Source organism: Pteropus alecto, unplaced genomic scaffold (genome assembly GCF_000325575.1).
Source record: "Pteropus alecto unplaced genomic scaffold, ASM32557v1 scaffold24, whole genome shotgun sequence".
Taxonomy (NCBI): domain Eukaryota; kingdom Metazoa; phylum Chordata; class Mammalia; order Chiroptera; family Pteropodidae; genus Pteropus; species Pteropus alecto.
Window position 1 is genome coordinate 12,940,454 of NW_006439192.1, and position 6,208 is coordinate 12,946,661.

At 32.9% G+C, this 6,208-nt stretch overlaps 1 protein-coding gene across 1 annotated transcript in view; it reads right to left on the reverse strand.

Annotated features, from left to right (window-relative positions):
- GPM6A (glycoprotein M6A) overlaps nt 1-6,208 on the reverse strand; it is a 246,269-nt gene that overhangs the window by 138,953 nt on the left and 101,108 nt on the right. The gene's annotated exons all lie outside the window — the stretch shown is intronic.

The window sequence follows — 6,208 nt, forward strand, 5'->3', positions numbered from 1 at the left end:
GAAAGAGACAAACACATGCACATATATGCACATACATGAGGGAGGAGGGATGTTACACTGCTGGCTTTGAAGATGAAGAAAGGTGCCATGAGCCAAGGAAAGCAGGTAACCTCTTGAAAGTGGAACAAGCAAAGGAATAGATTCTCTCCTAAAGACTGCAGAAGGAACCTCCCAGCTGACATCTAGATTTTAGCCCAGTGAAACCCATTTCAGACTTCTAACTACCCTCACTGTGAGATAATAAATTTGTATTGTTTTAAGCTACCAAGCTCGTGGTAATCTGTTACAGCAGCAATAGGAAGCTAATACATCAGGCTGCCTGTTGAGAATAGATTACAAGAAGCAAGAGCAAAAGCAGGTTGACCCATGAGAGGACAACTGAGGTAACCAGGAGACATAGAGGATGACCAATCAAACCAAGAGAGTACCTTTGGGTTACTGAGAAATGGTCAAATTCTGGAAATATTTAGAAGGTAATACTGACAGAATTTTCTAAGAACTTGTTGTGAAGGGTGTGAGAAAGAGGAGTTACAGACACTGGAGTTTTCAGCCTGAAATGAAAGGGAGTTGCTATCCAATGAAATGGGGCAGGAGGAGAGTGTTTGGGGAAGTCAGAACCAAGAATTCCTCTTCTGTTACATACAGTACTTGGTTATTTTTCTCTAGCATTTATTATATAGTCATTTTTGTCTATGTCTGTCTTGGAAGCTAGATGATAAGCACTGGAGTCTCTACTATGCATTTTCAACTTGGTTAGATAGAAAACTATGCAAAAGTCAAAGATGGCTATTCAACCTATGACCAACACACAATGATGGAACAACTTCTGCAAGTAAATCCTACTCTTAAATAGAAGATTATGTGCACTTTGAGACCAAAAACTAGATTCCCATATTCTTTGATTCCACAAAGCACCTAGCATAGCACCTTGCAAAGAAGAGCTAGCTATTCAATGGGTGTTGGTTAAACCACACACGCACTCTTCTAATAGTGACTTATCATGAATAAATGATCGGTTGCATTTGTGTTTTTCAAGATAAGGGGTTGAGAGAAAAAGTAAAGCAATTCTTTACCTACTTATGACAATTTACCATTGAATTTGAAATTATTCCATTTCTCCCAGAGAAAAATAGAAATAAACATCGTATTATCATTCAAGCTTTAGACAGTAAGGTTGTTTGAACTTGAAATGTACCATGAATTGCAGATACATTCATACATACCTAGCCCAAAGACTGCTGTGATTTGTGAAATGTGTCTCCCTTAAGTGTTTGAGGAAGTACCTCTCTGGAAGTCGACTCGTGGATGCAACTGTCTCCCACAGAGATCTACGTGGCATTCCATAGGCATCTTTCCAAAACTGAACTGTGTCTGTTCTCCCTTCACCTAAAGTACCCCCCCCAACCCTGAAAAAATCTGGTCTTCATAATGTTCTTTATCTCTTGATGAAAACTCACATTTCCATTTGCTCAAGAAAAATAAAAATAAAAATAAATCACACTTGCTCACATGAAATGCTACTGCCCTAAATAAGGAAGTTGCAACTTCATTTTCTGTCCATGGCACTAAACGCCGGTTCCCTGCAACAGACCCAGCAATCTATTCCAAGGAAGCAGGGCTGATTATAAATAGATATAAACTCAGTTACTACATCCCCATTCACATTTAGTCTGTTACTCTTTCCTGTCCATTAGGTAAACTTTATGTGAGTAAAAGATATGGTGTTTCTAAGAGTAAATTGTGAATCTATATATGATACTAGGTCTATCTTCAGGAATGAGTCAAAATAAACAGCTGTTCGAGGCACCATTTTCCACTATTCTTTTATCTTAATGTTGCTAGTATATTTTACTTAAGGTTATTCAAGATAAAGTAAAAGTTAACAGGATCCTTAAAAGGCTAGACTTTTAAATAGATGGTATTAGTGTGAGGTAGCCATTTTGAAAGAGAAGTTCAATTCACATCTCATGGCATACACGAGAATAAACTCCAAATGAATCAGAAGAAAACCAATAAAATCAAACAAGTGTTAGAAGAAAACATGTTAGCTGAATTCCTTTGTAATATGGGTAAGGGAATAGAATTCTAACTATGACTAATATTCCAGATGCAATAAAAGAAAAATATTCTACCATGTTACAATGAAAAAGAAACTGCATGAAAAATAAGCAAAACAAAACTTAAATGATAAACTAGAAGAAAACCATTTTAACTTCATCAAAATTAAAGACATTCGCTTTTGAAAGACACTGTTAATAAAAAGTAAAGGCAAGTCACAGAACAATGCTTGTATTTGAAAATGAAATTGTGTCCAGAATGCATAAGAAACTCTTTCAATTCAAAATTAAGAAAACAAACATAATGATTAAAAAGTAAATTAATAAATGAGCAAATGGTTTGAACAGAAATAGGCACTCCACCAAAATAGTAGATACATCTAAACATTTTCACTGTAGGAATGGAGCAGGCTTGAACATCAGTTTTCTAGTAACGTACATAATAGTTTGAAATTATTAATCATTGTTGATTCCCATTTAACTTGTTCATTTATTCTAACTCCAAGAAGTTTCTTCATGTCTTTGCTATCATCAAAGGATATATACCTTTGTCTGAATAAGTTAGAGAGGATCCTAACTAATAATACTCAATCTTTAAGAATGGAACTTAAAATTATAATTCCTAAATAGAGGAAGCATTATAAATCATGTTTAAATTAAACTATCTTAATGAAATTCTTATATATGTAAAGTAATAATGTTCTTTAGGCTGATTCATCAAAAAGAAATAAATGATCACCTCCAGTACAACAGGGAGGACATTTTGTTAGATTTGGTGACAGATATTAGAAAACAACTACAGGTACAACTCACTCAAGAAAATAACGAAATTTTTTCTCAAAAGGAACAATAAATCTAACCCATAATAAATCTCTAGAACATAGAAAAATGCTTTGTTTGAAAATGTAAAAATTAAAAAAATTTAGAATCATTTCTATCTTTAAAACATCTACTTAGTGAATTAGGAAATGAGGAAGTATCTGGCCATTTTAAATGAATTTTCTCCATTATTTGTTACTTCAATAAAAATGCAGTGAATCTTTTCACATATGGAAGGTAGAGAATAAACTACTAAAAAAATAAGTATATATAATTTCCAAGTTTTATAAGCATTAACAAGGAAGTAGAATATTAGGTATTGTGACACAGAAAATATTGACAATTCAATGGCAATCCAGAGGCAGCAAAGGTTTGCTGAATTTGAAGAAGGAATGGGAGAATGGTAAAGAATGATGAAAATAATAGCAGAAGCAACATTAATGAAACACTTACTTGGCTCAAATTACTGTTCTAAGTACCCTACATATATTAAAACATTTAATTGTCATAATAACTGTTATTAATCCCATTTTATGGATAAAGAAACTGAGGGATAGTTGAAATAATTTGCCAATGCCACACAGCTAGTTAGTGGCAGAACCTAGATTCAAACCCAACAAATCTCTCTGTCCTAATGATTTCTAGAAGTAGCTACTGAGTAGTGAAGGAACATAAAGGCCAAGATTAGAAATTTGAATAAACATGAGTAGTTAGATAATTCTGTTCATGTTTCAAATTTTTTTCCTATATAAATCATACTTATACAACTAATAATGTGAGTGTGATATATATTCTGTCTTATTTTTTACATACTTTTTAAAAGCTTGAAATTGGAATTGAATCCTGTTTTTGTTTTTCATTCTCATTATTATTATTTTTTTTAAATCCTACTTTTTAGGGCCAAGAGATGAACATCTACATATAATGTACACTCTTGGAAAATCTAACCCTCCACCCCATAGATTTTTTTTTAAAATTGTATTAGTAAAAACATTGAAAAATGGTAGATTTGTGTTTTATTTAAAGGCTAAGGATGCTTGTCCAAAACCAACTTAAAATGATAGGGAATCTATAAAAAGCAAAGCAGAGCAGATAAACCTACTTGAAAATCTTATTTCCATGACAACAGAAACAGAGCATTAAAGGGCCAGCAAACCTCTGCAATGCGTCATTGTCGACAACTGAATCATCTAAAATACTTTCAAGAGAAGGAATAATCTTTCATATACATGCTCAATTATTACTATATATGAACATATGAAAACATGCTAGCCTTTTTTTAAAACAGAGAGATAAAAAATTGATGTCTTTAATAGCCATACACAGATTAAAAAGTTTTCTACTGATTCTAAAAAATGCAGAAATAAAATGCATGATGTAAACTCACATTGCATACAAAATACGAGTTTTGTAGTTTCCATATTTATCAGTCAAGTTACCATTTTAAAAAATACTCGGCTAATTTTATTTCTTCTAGAAATTAGAATTTAGTTCTTTTCGGTTTTGCACACATAAAACATTTGATAAAATTCTGGAAAAAAACAGCTTTGTTACTCTAAGATAATAGCAATATTTTGTAAAGATTTCTTTTTGGGAATAATGTTCCTGAGGTTTCCTAAATCTAAAAGATTCTCCAAAGGCAAATTAAGCATTAAATTGTGTAAAATAATTAAAATTCTAAACACTGTTTAAAAGCAGATAGATAGATAGATAGATAGATAGATAGATAGATAGATAGATAGATAGACAGACAGACAGACAGACAGACAGAGATAGAGGTATATTACGTTATAGATTTTAAAGGCAGCTGTGATTGAGTTTGGTCTTCACGGTAACCCAGTATGAATTGGAAAGAGCAGATACTCTTATCAACTTTTTTTTCATTGATGAAGTATTTTATGTTCACCAACATTACATACTAAGGGGCCATAAAAAGAATAAACATATCTATATGAGAAGATGGATATTAGCTGAACCTACTGTGGTAATCATTTCACAACATATGTAGAATAAGCCATCATGCTGTATGACTTAAACATATACAGTGATGTCTGTCAATTATATCTCAATAAAATTGGAGGAAAAAAGAATAAACAGTTCTTTATATTTCTATGCTGTTTTTTCTATTATGATACTACATCCCACACTTAATTTAAAATATTAAGAATTGTCATTATAGTTTAATTATATCTTAATAGGAATGTGAATTATTAGTTTATGCAAAATAAAAAAAAAGATTTTCCCAATTCCCAATTTTTGCTTACTTAACTATAATATAAAAATGCTAATTTTTAAAATGATGCAAAATTTGTCTTCGATTTGAAGTTTATTGAAGTTATTACCTATGTGCCTATTCTTTATATCACTTACAGATATACATCTCAAACTTTAAGTAGGAAATCTCTCATCTCTAATTCTATGGAATAAACAAGTCAATCTTTCTCTACGCATGAATGCTAGGAAAAATATTTGCATGCCAAAAGTGATATGCAAAATTTCCTAGATGAAAAACCATGTAATAAAATATAGAGCATAAAAGAGATTTCACCTAAAAGCAGAGAATAATTAACAAACAACAACTTTGGTTTCTCCAATATAAATGTCTCTCCTTTCATCATTTGTACTTTTTTCTGCCACAGAAAGTGCTAAAGCTGCATCTGGAACCCAACTGAAGAGGCCCCCTCTCCAGAAACTAGAAGGATGAGTTAGAAAGCCCAATGGATGGAACTATCTCATTTGTAATCCTAATTCTGTCACTGGAATGCTAAGTGACCCTCACAAATTTCCTTAACCTTGCTGAGTCTGTTTCAACAACTTTTTTTTTTTTTTTTTTTTAAATTCAAGGCTATGGCAGATAAGTGAGACACAGATCCTACTTTCAAAAAGCTGGGATCCAGGTCAGCTTCATGCACAGACAACAGTGGAGCCACATGCGACCCAGGGCTCAGAAGAGCCCAGCACTTGGTTTAACACTCTGCTGTAGGTATTCTAGAAATTATTTTGTTTCGAATTTAACTTTTTTATTTTGAGATAATTATAGGTTCACATACAGTTGTAAGAAATACTACAGAAAGTTCCTGTGTATCCTTTAACCAGTTTTTCCCAATAGGAACATCTTATAAAACTATCATATCAATTCCAGGTAGACATGATATGTTGGGAGCCAAAACTAAGAACAAAGAATCTTGTGACTAGGCGAGGCCTTATCTGCATCCTGCATCTTGTTAGCCCCCTAGCAGTCAGCCCAGCCCAGAGTTACAGTTCCCTCCTTCACTCCCACTCCCTCTAACCCTTACCACTCCTCACCCCACCAGCTAAGAACCAATGCGCCT